This window comes from Suncus etruscus, chromosome 17, assembly GCF_024139225.1.
Source record: "Suncus etruscus isolate mSunEtr1 chromosome 17, mSunEtr1.pri.cur, whole genome shotgun sequence".
Classification (NCBI taxonomy): domain Eukaryota; kingdom Metazoa; phylum Chordata; class Mammalia; order Eulipotyphla; family Soricidae; genus Suncus; species Suncus etruscus.
The window spans coordinates 25,339,882-25,361,761 of NC_064864.1; the positions used below are offsets into that span (position 1 = coordinate 25,339,882).

At 32.9% G+C, this 21,880-nt stretch overlaps 1 protein-coding gene and 1 pseudogene across 2 annotated transcripts in view; both read left to right on the forward strand.

The window, feature by feature from the left end:
- Nucleotides 1–21,880, forward strand: part of NRG3 (neuregulin 3) — a 1,117,732-nt gene that overhangs the window by 195,814 nt on the left and 900,038 nt on the right. The gene's annotated exons all lie outside the window — the stretch shown is intronic.
- On the forward strand, nt 17,397–17,525 carry LOC125995165 (uncharacterized; annotated as a pseudogene).

Here is a 21,880-nt window from a genome sequence, read left to right on the forward strand (position 1 = left end):
CTCTGGTTGTAAGAAATAAGTGTGAAGGTTTAATCTTCTACAGCTAGATCCAACAAGTTGGGATGTTAGCCCTATTCCTGGAGTTGTAAAAATCGCTCTCACTAATAATTCTAATGTTCAAAATAACACTGGCCCTCTTGATTATAGTTGGCTAAATCATATTAGACTTTTAGGATATGCAGATAATTTTAGAATGGCCATGTTACTTTTACACATGTAGATGAAGTTAAGCATTTCTTAAATAATCATAATTTTTTAACATTAAGGCTTTCTTTTGATTTCTGGGAAGTTTTGCCCTAGTATTAAAATTGATTTAAAAACAGTTAAATAGATAGCTATGAAAAAGTAGTTATCCTACTAAGGTAAATGAAAAGAATTATAAAAGCAATATTAAAACTCCCATGGTTATAAACAAAACAGTTCTTTGAAAATTAACAGGAACATAGACTACAAAATTGATATACAAAAATTCATGGCTTCTCTATATATAAGTAACAAAAACTAAGTATTTAAAAAACTACCCTATTCACAATTGTGCCTCAGAAAGTAAGGGCTTCAGAATCATAAAGAGGTGAAAGATCTATACAAAGAAAACTATAAAACACTTCTTCAAGAAATGAGAGGTAGAAGAAAACTGGAAACATATTCTTTACACATGGTCTGAGAGAATTAAAATCTTCAAAATGGCAATGGTCCCCAAAGCATTGTACAGATTTAATACAATTCCTCTTTTGATAATCATGGCATTGTTCAAATAAATAGATTAAATACTCCTGCAATTCATATGAAACAATAAACCTCCACAAATAGCTAAAGCAGTACATGGGAAAAAGAAGATAAGAAACATGACTTTCCATAACTTCAACTGTACCACAGAGCAGTAATAATTAAAACGACATGGTATCAGAATAAAGACAGGAGGATGAATTAGGTTTGATCCCTGGCATTCCATATGGTCCACTGTGCATCTCCAGTATTAGTTTCTTAGTATAGTCAGGAGTAACAACTGAGTATTGTCACATGTGACTGCAACCCATCAAATAAATAAATAAAATTTATATAAAGAAAATTAAGTTAATTTAATAATACATAGTGTTTTTCTTTTCTACATTGATGATTTAAATGTTTTATAGGTCATTACAAAGTTCTGTCCACAGTTTTAGGAATATTTAATTTAGTAAAAGAGAGAACAAAGTTGGGTTTATCTAAGTGTAGTATTGAGACAAAGTTCATTCTATTCTACTCAGAATGCTTCACTCCAGCTTGACTAAATATAGTACCTTTATTTAAGATTCTCTTCGTAAAATCCATCTGGTTGCCCAAGAAATACTTGTGGGTCCTTAGCATTGCTCGAGAGGCATAAACAAGCAAACATATAAAAAAATTATGTAATTTTTATAGTAAAAATTTTAGATAATATATTTATATGTACAAAATTTTAATAATAATATAGACTAAGTACAATAGTTAACATTTTAACAAAATTATTTAGATGCTCAAAATCAACTACTTTTAAATTAAAAGTATTGAACTTTCCCAAGAGCCTTGGAAAATAATTTAAAATACAAAAATAGTGCTTACCAGTAAAAGATTTATTAAATTTGTATTGTAGTTTTAGCATTCAGCAGTTGTAAAATGAAACTTTATTGGGCAGGAGCAGTGGCACAAGCCATAGGGTTTTTGCCTTGCATGCAGATAACCTAAGACAGACTGCGATTCAATCCCTCGGTGTCCCATATGGTCTTCCAAGCCAAGAGCGATTTCTGAGAGCATACCAAGGAGTAACCCCTGAGTATCACCAGGTGTGCCCCCCCAAAAGAAATGAAACTTTATAGGAGCTTATTTTGTCTGCAATAATAATTTTCTATACCAATTTATTAAAATTATTTTTAATTTGGAGAATTACAATTTTTTACATGCAAAACTATTTTACCTCAGTCTTCTAATATCTCAAATATAAATGAAAGTTATAGTATTTCAAATAATATGCATAGATCTACATGTAAGTAATACAATACATAAAAACATGCAAATCTATACACCTTTATATGATTACAACTATACAATTTATTTATGATACCCATCTATCCAAAGATGTCTGCATACAATATGCCATGCATACATTCATATTATATATTTTATTATTCTTTTCTTATTAATGTGGACTAAATTTTACCTACCTAAAATGTCTTCTTATATACCTTTGTATATGACTTTACAACATACTTGGCCACAAATGTATGCATTCTTCAGCCAGCTAGGTCAGCGTTTAACTGAATAAAAGTTTAGTGGCAAGATGGTTCTCTCAAAAATTGAATAAGAACTATAGATTTGACTAAGTGGTTGCATTCTTTCCTCACTTGTATGAGCTCTTGGTTTAATTTCCAAGCCCTAATAAAAAGAAAAACATCAGCAGGAGAAAAATACCCTTGTAAAGATGCACTGAGAGAGCTAAACAATGTGCTTGTTACTTTCAAAAAAGGATCAAGTTAGCTTCAGATCTATGCTTAACTGGCTCAAAATACACTTTTTTTTTACTACATTAGTGCATTGCTGTCAGAAAAAGGCCAAAATTTTAATTATTTTATTCCTGACTCAGAATATACAAGCATTTTTAGTATATTTTATTAAAGGTTAAGGTTTATGACTATACACTTTCTTCTAAAAAACTTCCTAGCATGTAGAAAAGCATGCTTTCAGATATAGCTAATACTGAACATATTTGCCTGAAATCTCAGTTGTTCTGTTGCATCACTTGGAATACAATTTGTTATTGCATATCACTTGATATAGGAAGGACCTATTGTCATGAACTTTTATGCCAAGAATACTGCTTCCTTGCATAGTAAGATGACACAAGTGTGTTAAGCTGCGTTCCTACCTACTTGGAAACTTTACTACTAGATACATTACAAAATAAAACTTGTAGATTATAAGACTTTTTTTTTTTTTTTTTTTTTTTTTTTTACAAAATCTGTAAGTTCTACTTTTCTTTGTTGTGAGTTGTTATAGCTTTCTGGGACCTTAATAGGATTTTCATCTAAACCTGAGTAGAGTATGTTCACGTTGTTGTGAAGGATGTGTTAAAACTTAACTTTACTCTTTCTATAACTTACTTTTATATCACTTTTACATCCCAATGTGAGCCTAAAAAAGAGATGACACATTTATTTTTGCCCCAGTAAGAAAGTTGCCAATATTGCATCTAGTGTTAATGTCATTCTCTCAGTTTAAAACAAAAATTCCTTTCATTCTCTTGCATGTAGAGCTGGGCCAAATTGGTTACGTACCGGCTATAGCCACTATTTTGAATTATCTATAAATGGATACTACATTCACACAAAGTAAAGATTATGCCAGGTCTTATTGTTGTTTTATTATATGAAAGAGTGGTTGACCTCTTCAAATTTCTAAGTCAATAAGATGCATTGTGATTTTCTAACACTGAAAATAGGAATTAAAGACAGTTGGAAAAACTAAGAAACTAAGGGAGAAAAAAATCTTTCAATCAAGCCACACACTATCACAAATAGGACCTAATTTCATAGTAATTCAGTCCAAGTTGTTTAATTTGAGCTACTTTATAAATGGGGTAAGTCAAGCACAAGGGAAATATAGGATGCAGAAGAATTTTATTCACCAAAGTAAGCACTCTAAAACTTAGCTGAATAAGCTCATTTAACTATATTTGCTATATTATTTATATATTATTTATTATATTATTTATAAATATATTTATATATAAATGTATATATTATTTATATTTATCATTTGCTATATGAACTTTATTAAATTTAAGCACATATACATATATACTTAAATCCTTTTAACTCATATTGATTAGCATTGGCAGTTTTTAAAGTGAAAAGGAGGAACTCCTTTTATATTTAGCTTTTTTTAGATCAATATCACATCATAAAAAGATTTCAAGTATGATTTCAGAGGATTAAGTGAGAAATGTGTTAAATGTCTTGAGAAAATTAAGGTGCTAAAATATTATGTTTAGAATTACTGACCAATTTCTCATCTACACTGTAAAAAGCGATTGCAAATACTTTGAAATTTGTCATACTATATTTTCCTCACTATTTACTGATCTAACTTATAATTTAATGGACTCATGCGGGAGATAGTATGTGCATTTATAAAAACAGAATACATTGAGATTTATCAATTGAAGCTTGACTATTTTCTCATATGAGAATTTATTGTGGGTAGGAATTCATTAGAATCAGTAATGTATGGTTAGACAGCCTCCCATTTTCAAATGAAAAATGTGGACAAATTTTCAGCAACTTTTATTATTTTTTGTATGGGGGTGTGTACACCAGAGAAGATCGAAACTGTAAAAGTAAATTAGTCCCAGTCTCCAAGTGAGTTTAATTTCTTGTCTTTATGTTGCAGGAAAACATTTTTAGAGAAGACAGTAAAAAGTAAAAAAGTTTTATTCAGGTAAAAATGAGAGAGAGCGAGAGAGAGCGAGAGAGCGAGAGAGCGAGAGAGAGAGAGAGAGAGAGAGAGAGAGAGAGAGAGAGAGAGAGAGAGAGAGAGAGAGAGAGAGGAGAGAGGAGAGAGAGAAAGAGAGAAAAAGAGAGAGAAACTGCCTGAATGTGGATCTCAGGCCTCTCATAAATGTCATCATTCTTCCATTTTTCTCTCTGCTGGCTCTGGTCCAGCCTTCATGCTTTTGAGATGGAAAAAAGGCTGGTGATAGAATAGCTTAACATTTTGCAGATCATATCTTGGTTTTATTACTTTTGAATCTCATTGTCAATGGCTGCTCTCAGACCTTTATCTTCATACTACTTAAGCTATATTTTGGAGGAATTTTTCATGATAGCCTTGTCATTTAACTTCTTTTTTTTTTCTTTTCTTAAAAATTTTGGGTTGCACTCCACTGTGTTCAGTGATTACTCCTAGTTTAGTGCTCAGGGAATCTCTCCTGGTAGGGGCTGGATGTCCATTTGTGGCTTCTGGGATTTGAGCTCAGGTCAGAAATGTGCAAGGCATCTGCCCAACTAATTATTCTCTTCAGTCCATAGCATTTAACAATTTTATTTTTTATACAGAGAAATAGAATCCTATGCTAATATAGCTTAAGGTACCAGAGTGATAGCACAGCATTAGAGTGTTTGCTTTCTATGCATTCTACCCTGGATGTACCTGGGTTAGATCCCTGGCAACCCATGCCTGCCAGGAGCAATTTCTGAACACAGAGCCAGGAGTAACCCTTGAGTGCTGCCGGGGTTTAGTAAATTTTTAAGATAAATAAATAAATAAATAAATAAATAAATAAATAAAATATCCTGAATAAAACCATGGGCAGAAATAATATTGAAGAATAATTACATAGTAAAAAATATGGTGATATAATGATAAAATTTGAAAGACATTTTATTAGCAAGTTTTTTCCTAGATCAGTAAATTTGTTATTATTTATATTCTCTACGTAGATAATATTTTTTCTCATTGAAATGTATGAGAATATGTGACAGTCTCATTGGTCCTGGGGAAATAGATGATATCATTAAAATAATATTAAAATTTGAGCATTTAAAACCCAGAAGTATTAACTTTAAGTGATAGCAATGACATAAAAATAATTATTAAAGATTTTCAGTGCTTGGGACCAGCACAATAGAACAGTGTTTGTGGCTGTTTAGGTGCCCTGGGTTGTATCTCTGACAACTTTTATAATCCCCTGAGTACAACCAGGAGTTATTCCAGAGTGCAGAGTCCGTGTGTCTCCAAATCAAAACAAAAAAGCAAACAAAAAAATTATTGGTGCTTAATTTATGTAAAGTAAATTAGTCTTAGTGTAAAATGACCCCACACAGCATATTCCTAGGTGAATGGGTGTGATGAGTCAGGGTAAGCTTGAAGGATTAATAAACCAAGCCAGTCAAGAAAGTCATGAAGTCTGTAGCTTCTCTCTTGAGCATACCAAAGCCAAAACTGCTCTTTCTTTATTCTCCCAGAACAAAATCCAGCAGGGAAGGGTAAGGTTGAATGATCCAGTTGGGCTTTTACATATCAAAGGGGTAGGTAAAAAGAAGAGGAAGATTGGGGAACACCTTTGTTTTGGGTTAATAGCTGGGTGTAATCTTACAAATTTAAGTATTATGTATTGGTTATGAAAAAAATATATGCATTTTAGGGGCCAGAGTGATAATGCAGCCTGTAGGGTATTTGCTTTGCAAGTGACTGACCAGGGATTGAGCCACAACACCCCTTAACATGATATCCCATAGAACTGCTAGAAATTTTTCCTAAATATAGAGCCAGGTGTAACTCCTGAGCATTGCTGGATGTGACCAATAAAACAAAACCAAGCAAACATAAAATATATACACTTTATTGATAATACCTGAGTGCAATAAAACACAGAAATAAGTGCATGAACTGGTAGGCTTAGTTATACTTAAGCGTGTCTTATATCTTAACCTAAAAAAATTAATCTACTTAAAATAAAATATTGTAGGAAAAACTTTGTTACTTTGTCTTTTCTGTTGTGATTTTATAACTTCATGATACCATAAGTTATAATAAGTAATATGTACTTTCTGTTTGAGATGATTTTGACTAAAATATTATATACATTTTATTATATATCCCTTCATTAGAAATTAGATTAATTTTCAGTTATATATTATGTATCTTTACATAATTCTTGCATGTTTGAGTTATCATTTTGGTACCTTCACACATGAAATAGGGCTCGGTAGAACATAACATTGATTTCAGGCAGTTGTTTTGCTTTACTATAAAATTTCATGACTATAATGTAACAATAATTTATTAAAACTTAGAATGACGTGCATGCTTTTTTATTTTTTGTACATTATAGTAACTGCTATACACAGCTCTCAGCTGAGGAAACTTTCTGGTAAAGGCTATAATTATTTCTTGTATTCTATGATTTTGACCTCATTCCTTAGGAATGTTTATAATACTTAGCTTTTGGCTTTTGTTATCTGCCTTCAAATTTAGCCATAAGAGAAACCATTATCCTTCTCATCCTGCAATATTTTTATTGTTGAAGTGTGTTCTTTGCATCTCTTCTTCCATTTTAAGCATACTACATAGTTTATTTCTAATGTTTTTTATAATTTTACCTTTTCTGAAATTGCCATTACATTTCCTTAGGTTTCTCTTTACTAAATGTATTTTTAATGATAATGGGAACTCTTAAAATGACTAAATGTTTTTAGTTTCTATAAAATATTATTTTCCGGGCCAAGATAATCTCTCAAAAGTTGGAGCACATCTGGCATGACTGAGGATCTGTGTTTTATCTCTATTAACTCATGGTCTCCAAACACTACTCTGCATGGCCCTGAGGCTACCCAAAACAAAGGGAAGTATCCTGCCTTTCCCCAGTAATAGTGAATGGAATTCCCATAAAAATATTTTGAAAGCTTTATTTTATAGAACTTTATTTTATCTTTCCATTTATTCCTGAGTTTGTGTGTTTTATATGTATTCAGAATGAAGTGGGAAAAGAGCATTCCAGACCGCCCACTTCTTAAAACTCTGTGGAGGGCAAATGACCACTCTCTAAATCCAGTTGAAAAATAGTTAAATTAATATACACAGCTACCAGCCGAGGAAACTTTCTGGTAAAGGCTATAATTATTTCTTGCATTCTATGATTTCTACCTCATTCCTTAGGAATGTTTATAATACTTAGCTTTTGGCTTTTGTTATCTGCCTTCAAATTTAGCCATAAGAGAAGCCATTATCCTTCTCATCCTGCAATATTTTTAATGTTGAAGTGTGTTTTTTGCGTCTCTTCTTCCATTTTAAGCATACTACATAGTTTATTTCTAATGTTTTTGATAATTTTACCTTTTCTACAATTGCCATTAAATTAATTCCTACAAATCAATAACTACAAATCAACAAGACTAATATTTCATTAAACAAAGTAGCTCACAGTCCAATTCAAAGCACTAAGCTGATATTTATCTATCACAACCTTGTTGGTTTGAAATGCTTGTTTTTATCCTAGTTTCATCCAGTTCCTTTTTACTATGAATTCATAAAGTCCAAGTACCATAATCATATAGGCAAGAAATCTACTTTACCTTCTTACTATGACTATACTGCTTAATACTGAACAGAAATATTATAGAATAGAGACTTTCTCATATTTTCTCATATTTTTTCACTGATTTAGCAATTAACAACACATCTAAAATACTGGTTGTTTTCCCAAAAATTACAACTCAGAACAACTAATCAAACATGGCTACCCAGAGTAGGACTATTACATATTTTTTGGTATTAGAGCATTAGCTCTAGTTAGTAATTAGTAATTACTAATTTATTTAATAATTAGTGGTTTGGTATGAGAACATTAGCATTTTTGGTATTAGAGCATTGTTTTTAAATTCACTTGATTTTTTGGATAAGATTTCACTAATCTTAGTAAATTCACTTGGTTTACTAATTGTATTCCATATATGAGTAAAAGCATCCAGTAATTGTCTTTCATTTTCTAAAATTTCATCTAGTAAAATAATTGTTTTATAAAGTTTTTCTCAATAGATACAATTTCATATTTTAAATTACAGAACAGTATTCCATTAAGCATATATACATACCACAATCCCATGCCTAGTTATTTGTAATTGAGCATTTGGATAGGATATTATAAATATTGCTTTTCTTATTAGGGATGCAAATATCCTTTTAATTTAGTAGTTATATATATGTAAATGGAAATATATATGCATACATGTTGAATCAAAGCTCAAGATTAGTATCATGAAGTCATATATTATTGTATAAAATAGTAGTCTGGTTTCATTATTTTGCATGTGACTGGTCAGTTTTCCTAATACAATTTATCTTGGCTTCTCTATGAGAGGCGGTCTAAATTTGTATGCCTAGTATGTGTTCTCTCTTTACCTGTGCATTTTCTTGATTCACATTAAATCTTGCACTCACTCTTCAATTTTTCCCTGCCATCTTTAGCTCTAGCCCTGTGCTAACCCAATTTTTTTGTCAACTATAAAATGTATGGTTAGTGGTTGTTTTAATTTGGAGGGAACTAATACTGTTTGCATCTGTAGTTTTCTGGGAAAAAAAGGGGCAATTGTAGGTTGTGATTAATCTAGGGAATATTTATTGTCAGTGAAATGAGAAAAGTTAGTATATCCAAAGTGTTCAGATTGATATTCATCTATTTCTAAGCATTCTTCCCTGTTTCAATATAAATATAACGTATACTACCAGAATACTGTAGATAGTAATTGATTTTCGGCTTCTTATTTCAGAAGCTACAGATAAGAGGATATTAATTTTTCAGAGGTCACTCAGTTCGAAAATGCATTATTCAATTAGAATGGTGCAAAAGTTGTGGAGGAAGCTCAGGAAATTCAAGGACTAGCTACAGCTTTGCCACTTAGGTTGTTTGAAGCAAGTCAGTCTGCTTGGAGTACCCATGGGCCTTCCCTTTTTAAATGAGTCCCATCACTGTTTTGTTGTTGTTGTTTGATTGTTTTTGATTTTTAGGGTCACACCCAGTGACGCTCAGGGGTTACTCCTGGCTATGTGCTCAAAAATTGCTCCTGGTTTGGGGGACCATATGGGACGCTGGGGAAACGGGGGTCTGTCCTAGGTCAGTTGTGTGCAAGGCAAAAGTTCTACTGCTGTGCCACTGCTCAGGCTTCATTGCAATTACATTTTTTGTTCTTATAATAACAAAAAGTTTTTGTTTGCTTGTTTTTGAGTCACACCTGGCAGTGCTCAGGGGTTACTTCTGGCTCTGCACTCAGAAATAGCTCTTGGCATTCTCTGGGGACCATATGGTATACCCCAGGTTGGCCGCATGCAAGGCAAATGCCCTATTGCTGCTTTATCACTCTGGCCCCAAATAACCAGCTCTTTGAGGTTTACTTTCTCTGCATTAGAGCTCTTGCCTGACATCCAAATATCACAGTTCCAGTACAGACTCAACATTTCCAGACATACTCAGCTCCAAGTTTATAAACAAGCTAAGAATGTCTCCTGATTATGAATATTGTTTCTAAATTAACACTAGTAAAACAAAGATTCATTATTTGGTTGACAAGAATAGCTAGGAAAAGATATAGCATATTTTAATCATGTTGTTATATAAAGGAGTTAAAATAAGCAACTATATAATATATATGTATATTATATACTTATATATTTATTTACATATTTTAATATATTTATTTAGATATATTATATATTAAAGTGCTATCAGCCTACCATTGTGGTCATTCTTACTAATATTAACAAAGGGTCACCATTAAATGGACATTATTACTCTCACAGCTAAATTGAATATAGGCATCTTGCTCTCTTGGGCTCCCTTAAGTTAGAATTATTGAACTAATCTTCAAATACATTCATATTTTCACCCGACAGGATATTATGTAACATCCCCTTCTTTCTGTCTTGTAATCTGCTATAAATAATCTACTTTGACCTGAATCTTTTGCCATTCAATTATTTAGTCAATTTTGTTTTTCTGATTTCATGTTTTTGTTACCATTGTCAATATTTTCCAGATCTATCAATATATATAGTTTTAAAGCGAATTGTTAGACACTTAAAGCATTCTATTTGATTACTTAACATATGGCAAAGGATGTTATCAGCAAATTATACACAGTTTACTTTTTTACAACTGAAAACTTGCAAGTTCTACTTTCTTTATCAATGATATATTGTGGTATATTACATTGTGATCAGTGGTAGTCACTGTTATATATCTATTTCATCATCTTGAATTTTATTCATCATGAATCAAAACTGTACATTTTATCACATCTCCTTTATTTTCCAACTATGTATATTTTATTTTCTATAGGGAAGCTTTTTAAAATTTCTTCACATAATGTGTATCATCCTTTGAAACTAAATATTTTCTATTAAAGTCATTGTTATTACTCTATAAAATGCTTTAGACTGTACACTGCTTAGACAATTGTTTTACCTTTATCTGTGCTAAGAACTTAACCTGACTTTCCCTTTGAAATTTTATGTATGCTAAGCTTTTAACTTTAGATAGATTTAATATTTTTAAAAAAATTAAAAATACAGCATAATTTTTAGGGAAGTTTCAAATTCACAGCACAAACAAGGAGGTAGATAAAATTTCTAGTAACCTCTGTTCCCATGAATGTACTCTCTCATCATCCTCTCCATTTCCACCAGAGTGGTACTTGATAGTATTTAGAAGTGATAAACATTCATCGACACATTATCACCTAATGTGCATGGATATTAATAGGCTTACAATTGTCATTGTATGTTCAATGGATTTTAACAAATGTATAAGTGCAAAGACCACAAAAACTACAAGGCTGCAAGCGGGGGGGCAGGGACCTGGCTGGCAGGTGAGGTGTCTATCCAGAAATGCCAAAATGTAGGTGACCCATGAGAGAGAGAGAGACAGAGAGACAGAGAGAGACTGAGAGAGACAAAGATAGGTAATTTTCTGGCCAGAGAGTGCTGAGGGAGGCCTGTAGGTCTAGGCTTGGAGGGAGAAAGAGGGAAAGAAATGTATCAAACAGCATTTCACCAGTGTTTCATCTCCAGCACTGGCCCTGGCGGGCCAGCAAGCTCTGCTCTAGACTCTCCTCTGCCCCCACTCCAACTGTCAAACTTTTTCCTTATATCCCCTGTGCCATTGTCCATTACAGGGGGGCATATCCAAGAGGCATGTCCAAGTCCAATTCCAAGGGAGTGTCCAGAAGGCTTGTCAGGTTTTATTAGCATTATATCAACATAGAAAAATATTCATCATATTATTATACATATTTATTCTATTGCCTTAAAAATCTGTGTTCTAGCTATTCTATTCATGTATTTTCCAACCTCCTATCTTTGAATTTTTATAGTTTTATGTTTTTAATTTTTATGTTTTTAATAGCATTTATATGACTTGCATTACATATAATGTACTGTTTGCAGATTGACTTATATAGTAATATTAATTAATGTACTCTTTATTTTTAGGACAATTAGCTCATTTCTTTTAAACACTGGACAACTTTTCATTGTATTATGCAGCAGTTTATTTATCCATTCATCTATTGAAAGACATCTTGATTGTTTCCAAGGATAGACTTTCATGATGTAAAGCTTCTGTATATAGCTATGAGTAGGCTTTTGTGTGGACATAAATCGTCAATTTCTTTGGCTAAATTTCAAAGAGTTGCTATTCCTAAATCATATGATAAGAGTAGCTTTGTAAGTAATCACAAAACTTTGATGAGTGTATGGCTTTACTAGTATCAAGTGTTGAAAGTGTTCCAAATTTTCATAGTTCTAAAAGGTGTTAATGCTACCTTGTCATTTCATATGCATTTTCTTAATGCACATGATGTGGAGCATCTTTTCTTTTTTCTATTTGTCCACTGTACATATTCTTTATTAGATGTCTCTTAAGATGAAGCTTAAGTTGAGGTTGAGTTGTTTTGTCACTTTTAAATTTAAAGAGTCCTTTGTTTACTTAGAAATCTAGTCCTTTATGAGATTTTTTGCAGCTATTTTCTCTCATTCTATTGTTTGACTATTCATCCTTTTAAAAAGGGTCTTTCACAGAACAAACTATTTTAATTTTATTCAAGTCTAGCTTAATAACTTTTTCTTTCATAGTTTTGACTTTTAATATGTTAGTGCCAAAATCCAATTATATACATGTTTTTTTCTCTTGGTTTCTGGAAGTTTTTTTTTTTATGACCACAGTCTATTTCTACTTATTGTGAAAAATATATGATGTGTGTCTGATCTATATTTTTTGCATGTGGATGGGCATTTTTCTACCACCTTATTTTTAAATTTATTTTTATTTTTACTTTTTTTTTTTTTTTTGGTTTTTGGGTCACACCTGGCATTGCTCAAGGGTCACTCCTGGCTCTATGCTCAGAAATTGCCCCCAGCAGGCTCAGGGGACCATATGGGATGCCGGGATTCAAACCACCATCCTTCAGCATGCAAGGCAAGGGACTATACTAGATGCATGTCATCAAATAGCTGTCTGTCCTGGGTCAGCTGCGAGCAAGGCAAATGCCCTATTGCTGCACTATTGCTCTTGCCCCAAAATTCAATATCTTAATTTTTACTTTTTATTAGTTTTCTTCAAGAATCCTTAGAGTTGAATTTTTGTTACTGGGGACTATTGACTAAATATCTGCTAAATTAAAAAGTATAACTATAATGGAAGTGAATAATAATAGTAGAACTTAGTGGTTAATGATGGAAAATTATATAGGTGAGCATTATAGTGTGATGACATTACTTATTTAAGCTAGCTCAGTCATTTGGGAGACCTATCATTTAGTGTTTGTGCTCCTGAGTGCATTTGTGTAAATATGTTTGTATACATTTGGATACCTAATATGGACATACTAATGATCTATATTTTAATAATAGATTTTTATAGTATTGCATAATATCTGCTCAGTTTCCCTTCTTTTTCTATTTTAAACATGGCAAATATTTATTGAAAATTATTATTTTCTTTTTTTCTTAATAATTTTTATTTTAATCAAAGTGAATTACAATTCATTCACAGTAGTATTTTAGGTACATAATGACATTGAATCAGGGGTATTCTCACCACCAATGTTGTCCTCCCTCCACCCCTATTTCCAACATGCATCCCATGTCACCCCTCCTTGACCCCCCCAGCTGCTAGTACAAGTGGTCCCTTCTGTGTCTAGCTTGTTGTAGATTGGGTATCGATTCTGTTGTAGTTTGCTCTAGATTTGGTGTTTACTGCTTATTCTTGGCTAACTATTTGGGAATTAGTATTAGCAGGCTAGGGTGCCCTATGAAGTATTAGGTATGAATCTTGGGTTAGCTTTATATAAGGTAAGAAACTTATCAACTCTATATGCTATCTTTTCCCTTTGTTTCTGTATTAAGTCTTAAAGTTTTTTATATTTTCTTTGATTATTTGTTTCTTTAGTTAGTTTTATGTTCTTCATATCTAATAAAATGTAAGAAAACCGGAGATGGCATTTTGCGGCATCATGACTTCTATTTATAAATTATCTTTGATAATTTATTAAGTATATATTGTGACTTTCTGAGCACATTTGCATTGTCATTGTATGACTATCTCTAATTATCTACTTGATTTCAGATTATTAATTCAATCTCTGTGAGGGTAATACTTCTTATGAATCATAATCATTTAAGGAGTGTTTTCTTAAAATTCATATTTTTATAAATTTATATCATTATTTTAAGTTTAAAATAGAAGCTATAGCTACATTTTTCTATTTAAAATTAACATAATTAATTTTAATATGATTATATTCTAATCAAGGATTAATTGCTGTGTGTTGTATTTGGTTGATGTAGAATTATGTGATTTGTTTTAATTTCTCAAATTAATTTTAAACTCAATTAATAGTTTTACCATTTTACTTAGGTTAATATATTAAAAGAGAGGATACAGGTGAGAATATAGAGTAATTTAGCATTTCCTTCCATATATGAGAAAAGCAGTTTCTGTAGAAGGAGATCTCTGTCACATGGAGAGAAATGTCTGAATCTCATTCATTTTCTGAGAAAGAAAGTAGTATGTGTATGATAGAGTGAATATGAATTCTATAAAATATTTAACATGTTATCAAAAATTTTCCTTTAAGAACCTCTTAGTGTGTCCTAGTGCTGGAATATGTATAATATTCTGTTTTTTTTGATTGTTTGATTGTTTCTTTTATATTTTTGAGGATATTTTACTTAGGTTCTATTATTTTCCAGAAATGATGTCTGACAGTCAGAAATGTTTTTCTCATTATCATTGTTTTAGTTAGGTAATTTTATTTATTTTTTATTTATTTTTATTTTTTTTTGGTTTTTGGGCCACACCCGGTGATGCTCAGGGGTTACTCCTGGCTAAGCGCTCAGAAGTCGCTCCTGGCTTGGGGTCCCATATGGGACGCGGCGGGGATTGAACCGCAGTCCATCCAAGACTAGCGCAGGCAAGGCAGACACCTTACCTCTAGCTTCATCACCCGACCCCAGTTTTAGTTAGGTAATTTAATGTTAAATATTATAAAAATTGTATTGGCTTAAGGTCACTACAACTAAAACCAGAAATGCATGTACTTTTCCCATGAAGGATTTCTTGGTTTGCCTCTAAAGACCAAAAATATGCTTGCTTGATCTTTCCTGAAAATAGCTTAATCAATATTAAGGACTTTTTTTTTATAGATAGCTAAAGACTGAGTTAGGCCAAGTGAGATAAACTATAAGGCAGTATTAAACTGACAGAAAGGCTATTTGCTTATTGGTCATGTAGAAAACTTACATTGACAATCACATTCCAGAAGTAGCCAGTTATGCAAGAGGCATAGATCTCCACTTCTGTACCTCAAAAATTTGCCTAGTTTTCATGGTAGTCCTCAAATTCACTCTGATCTTTTTTAATTTAATTTAATTTAATTTTACTTTATTTTATTGTATCTGTTTTTTGGTCATGCCTGGTTGTGCTCGGGGATTACTCCTGGATCTGAACTTGGGAATTACTCCTAAGCAATACTTGAAGGAACATTTGGGACATCTGGGATCAAACCCAAGTCTGCTACATGCAAGGCAAATGTCCTACCAATGTCTTATTACTTAGACCCCCCAACTCTGATCTTTAACATCTAGCCAGAACATGATGGTGGAGAAATACTTAAGACAACATAAACTTTCCTTAAATAAATGGTGTAGAGAAAATACCATTTACTTTCAGATCTTGTTTAACTGTTAAGTATTCATCAAAGGATACTCGGGTGCAATAGAATGTGGGAAATAGACTCTCCATCTGTCGTCATCAAAGGAGAAAGTGATAAGAACACAACCGAGTTCATCCCCTCCTAAAGAATATATCTCATTAGAGGAAACAGATGCTGATAAAATGGAGTAGTAAGTAAATCAAATATTTAGAATAACATACAAAGATATTATGTGACTAGATGGTCTCGAGAGCTTATTACAGTTGTTGAGGCTATTGCTTTTCCCATAACTGATCCCGCTTCATTCACCAGCATTCCATTTTGTACCAGGTGAATGGCCAATAGTGACTCCTGAGCGCAGAACCAAGACTATCCCCTAAACATTGCCAAGTATCATTCCAACACTTTTTCCCCTTTAGCCCTCAAGACATTTGGGGTGGAGAGAACACAGCTGGTTCAAAAGACTTCAATGGAAAAGAAGTATTTAAGCTATTGAATAAAGAATACAGTGGAATTTAATGGGAAAGCATTTCAAGCAATGGCACAGCATATGCAAATCCCCTGAAATGTTTGATGTCTTTAAGAAGTAAGAACATAGAGAAAAGACAGAAAACAAATCCATTCTCCATGACTATATCTACTGCCTCGTCTTGATTTATAAGCAAAACTTGGAAAACCTATAAGAATTATTGTTTTGTGGGTTTCCAGGAATAATACGAAAACATTGCTGTTAATTTTGGTGAGGAAAATCAATTGTGTAGAGTTTATTTCTACCTAAATAAAATGTGAATTTTGTTTAAAAAAGGAAGTAAGAACATAGCTTCAAATTAAGTAACAGAGAATGCAGTCAGATAGGAATATGAGGTCAGAGAAATAATAGTATCTCATCATATAGAGGGGTTAAATTGAAGAGGATTTAGCTTTGTCTCTATGGTAAAGGAGAAATTATTAGAAGGTTTGAAGTGAGGTGTGTACGTGTGTGCAAAATAATTGGATTTATGTCTTAAAAGGATTATTCTCATCTTGGAATAAAAATAGAATGTGGTGGTCAAACTGATAGTATCAGGGAAGCATTTAGAAAGCCTTTTCAAAAATAGAGGTGAGAAATGACTTCAACTTAAACCAGAATTTTTGAGAAGTGGTTAAATTCTGAATGTATCTTCAAGACAGAGAACCTACATTATTTGCTGAGGGGATTGTTACTGGGGTGTGGAGGAAGATAGTAGTCAAAAATGACACCAAGATTTAAATTTTTCAAAGACTAATCAATAGGAGTCAAGTTGAGATGAAAAAACTGGAAGGGGGCCTTATTTAGACGGGGTTGGCGTTCATCAACTGCTTGATTTAACTTGACTTTTAGACATTTAGTTGAAATGGAATTAGTCAGTGAAAGACTAAATACAGTATTTACCAGGGTCAGGGGAAAGTAGGTGGATATAAAAATTAGAACTGAACATTGTGCTTTTGAAGGCCTGAATGATTCAGAAGACAAGGATATGAAAAGGATCCGGCTCTAAAGTAAAGAAAGGAGAGTTCCAAGAAAGAAAACCTGTAGCTTTTCATTTCAAAGAAGTCCAGAATGAGAAAGATGTAGAAAGAATGAACCACATTGTCAACAGCTATTCTTAGAGGTCAGTGAAATTGATTGGAAGTTTTGTATGAAAGAATCAAAATTCCATACTTACCTGATGGGAGATATATCATGATCACGGAGGTGGTTTCCCCAGGGCGAGGCTCACTCATTGCACTCCGGGTGTGCTGACCCTTGTAATTTCCCCACATGTGGGAAACTCGATTAAAATTTAAAAAAATATAAGAAGAAAAGTCAAAATCCTGAGTTTAGAGATAGTGTAGTGTTCTGAGATTAGGTTGAGTTGTAAAAATCTGAAAAGATATATTTGTAAAAATGTTACACATTTAATAAATACTTTGAAGCTTTTTAAGTGTGGTGGCATTACAGTAGGGAGAAAGATAGGCAGACTTCCTTCCTTCCTTCCTTCCTTCCTTCCTTCCTTCCTTCCTTCCTTCCTTCCTTCCTTCCTTCCTTCCTTCCTTCCTTCCTTCCTTCCTTCCTTCCTTCCTTCCTTCCTTCCTTCCTTCCTTCCTTCCTTCCTTCCTTCCTTCCTTCCTTCTTTCTTTCTTTCTTTCTTTCTTTCTTTCTTTCTTTCTTTCTTTCTTTCTTTCTTTCTTTCTTTCTTTCTTTCTTTCTTTCTTTCTTTCTTTCTTTTTTCTTTCTTTCTTTTCTTTCTTTTACCACACCCAGCAGCATTCAGGTGTTATTCCTGGCAGGCTGAGGGGACCATATGGGATGCCAGGGATCAAACCCAGGTCATCTGCATGCAAGGCAAACAATCTATCCATGGTGCTGTCATTTCTAAATGAGAAAGAGGGAAGTAAATTTGTAGAAAAAACTACTGGAAGATATGATTGAGGAAAACAAAAGAAATAATTCTGAACTGCCACATCAGTGCAAACATTTGGTTTAGGATCACTCGTAGGCATACATAACCTATAATATTTTAGAATAAGGCTTCAAATACAGGAGGTCCTTTAAAATAGTTTGTTAGGGAAATCAGAAGAAAGGACCTTCAAGGAGAAAGTATAAAAGAAGTGAGTTCATCAAATTAAAAGATAGGCAGCTCACTAAATGGAAACAAAGAAATAAAAGGTAAATTCCTAAGCAACTTGAAGACTCACATTTAATTATTTTATTTATATTATAAAAGAAAAACACCCAACTGGTAGTGAGTTTTTGTATTATCAATATTGTCTTTGTGTATGCCAATGGTACATGGAGAACTTTGGTCAATGTGATTAGTTTTCTTTCCTTGATGAGTTAAAATGCATGAAAGTCTTAATAGGGTGATTATAATTGCACAGCATAAACTGAGAAATATGGTCACTAAAGGAGATGAGCAGTATGATCAAAATATGAAAGAATCTATGCATGTTATTTAAAGTAATACCATTAAAGTGTAATGTTGGATTATAATTTGGGTGGGGAGTGTTGGAACTCCCAAACTATACTTAGGAACCCAAATTAGAATTAGTAAAGGCAATTCAAATGCCATTACCCTTGTGTTTTCTTTCCTTATTGTTAAAAACAAATTGTAATACTCTGTATTTTTAAAAGTAATGTCTGTACTTAAGCACCATGGTTACAAAAATGTTCATAGTTGGTTTTAAGTAGTCAAATGTACCCCACCCTTTGCCAGTGTAAACATTATTTTTACATTGCCTCTAATAATGTTCCACAGTTCCCTTCTCTCCCACTCCCTACCTGTTTTGGGGATAGACATTCTATTTTTCTTTCTCACTATCATTGTTATGATAGTTATTAGTGTAGTTATTTCTCTTACTGTGCTAACCACTTCTGTGGTAAGCGTATCTTATGGATGAATGGGTTCTTCTGGTCCTCATCTTTATTGTCCTGGATATTATTACCATATTTGTCTTTTATTTTTATTAAATCCCATAGGTAAGTAAGACTATTCTATATCTTTCTCCCTCTGACTTATTTAAACATGATAGTTTATATGTATAGGCAAATTTTATAATTTCATATGTCATAACAGCTACATAGTATTCCATTGTGTTATGTACCACAGTTTCTTTAGTTACTCATCTGTTGTTGGTCATCTTGGTTGTTTCCAGATTCTGGCAATTGTAAATAGTGCTGCAATGAAGATAGGAGCTCAGAAGGTTTATTTGTATTTGTGTGTGTGTGTGTGTGTGTGTGTTGGGGTATATCCCTTGTAGTGATATTGGTAGATCATAGGGAGCTCAGTTTTTATTTTTTGAGGAATATTCATATAGTGTGCAGAAAGGTTGGACTAAATGTCACTCCCACCACTGAATGAGAGTTCCTTTTCCCCAAATTCATGCCAACATAGTCATTCTTGTTCTTTGTGATATGTGCTAGTCCTTGGTGGCATAACATGATACCTCATTGTTGTTTAGATGTGCATCTCGCTAATGATTAGTAATGTGGGGCATTTTATCCTGTTTCTTTCAGTCATCTGTATTTTATTGTTTGAGAAAATGTCTGTCAATTTCTTCATTTTTTAAATAGGGAAGAGCTGTTTATAAACTATTTGTTTCTACTTTTAACATCATTTTTCTTTCCTCTGTTCTTTTTTTTAACTATTTTTTATTTTTTATAATTTCTTTATTTAAACACCTTGATTGCAAACATAATTGTAGTTGGGTTTCAGTCATAACAAGAACACCTCCCTTCACTGTGCAACCTTCCCATCACCAATTCCCCATTTTTTGATTGGGTTAGACTTATTTTATGTTATGTTAGTACCTTGTACCTAATATCTTAGATATTAGCCTTTTTTTGATGGGTATTGGGTAAATAGTTTCTCCTGTAATATGGGTGGCCTTTGTTTCCTATTTTTTCCTATTTCTTATACTTGGTCTATATCCTTTTACTTTTTTAAATTCTCTTTTTTGAGTCACACCCTGAACAACTCAGGGGTTACTCCTGGCTCTGGGCTCAGAAGTTGCTCCTGGCAGGCTCAGGAAACCATAGAGGATGCTAGGAATTGAATCACCATCTGTCCTGGGTTGGCCACGTGCAATGCCCTACTATCTCTCTGCCCTGGTCTATATCCTTTTAAACATACCATATGTTACTCCTTTCCTGACTCTATGCTTACTTCTATAAGTTCTGTTAATTTATATATTTGTTTTCATTTGTTTCCAGGTATTTGGAAAATTTGCTTCCTCTGATTTCTTTGTTGGTGCCATAGTTGTTCAGTAGCATGAATTTTCTTCTCTGTATTTTTTGCTTCCCCTTATAGCTTCTTCTGGTTCTTTTCTATTTTTATAATGTGAATAGAAATGATGCTTGGTATATTTTCAGTCTTCTTAAATTTATTGATATTTTGTTTCCCAGCATATGGTCTATTCTTGAGAATGTTTATATCCTACTTCTGGGCATTTATCCAAAATATAAGGAAAACACTTACTTTAAGAGATATATATGCCCCATATTTTAGAATGTCTTGACATCATCCTACTTTTCTTCAAGACTTGAGGGTACAAATATGAAAATGTCAAACATATCTAACTGGAAATCTAGCACAATAGACAAATGAGCATAGAATTGTGCGATATTCACTAATGTAATTGTGAATTACATTACCGATGTAATGTGAATTGCACACTCTATTTGGTGTGCAATTCTTATGTGAGGAAATATTCAAGTCTAGTGTATTATGAGAGAGCTTTTGGAGGTATTAGTTTGGAGTAATAATGTCTGTTCTTTAGACATTTGTGGGGGGGAAGGACAGGGACAAGGAGAAAAAAAGAAAAACTTAATAATGTGTGTCTGTAACTGATGATAGATTACATGGATAATTTGAGAAAGAAAGATTCAAATTGGAAATGATTAAAGATGTTTCATGTGCAGGACCTGGAAGCCAGCAAAGGACTAAAGGAATTGTGGATGAGAACTGAACTTTTGTAAAAGAATAAAAATTACAATTTGCTTTCATATTTTTGCCTTTTCACTGGGGATGTAATTTTACACATACTAGGTCCAAAGCTGCAAATCTAAATAGTGAGAGCCTGACCAGAGGAGTGTGGCTATAATTTGGGTGAAGCATAGTCATGGCCAAGTGAGTGAAAGGCAAATGAGAATACAAAGTATTATGGATGTAAAGAAGATTTTAAAGACAAATGGAAAATTCAGCAATAGGCCAGAGAAGGGAGCACTATGACAATGATAGTTTGAATGAAAGTTGACGACGATAGCTGGACAAGAACTGTATACTGAAAAGAGGCAAATGTAGGATACCATTTCAGTAACAATATTGCAAACTGCAGTGAATGGTAGTTTTCTGCTACTCAGACCTTATAGTTCAATGGTTGGGCCAGAAATGTAGGTCTTTTTAGATCTACCTGTTATTAAGCTACCACTTACCCTGGAAATTCTTGAAGGCCCTGAGGGTCATACTCTGCAATGCCTAGGGGTCTCTGGGCAGCAATGTACTGCTAGGGTATGTGGTGTGGGGCTCAAATTCAGTCCTAAAACATACTGTATATACACTTCTGTCATTGAGCTATCTTTCTAGCCTCACACAAATAAATTCTTAAAGTATAATTAATACTATATATATGATTCTGACCAGCTTGTTTACTTGAACTGCCTT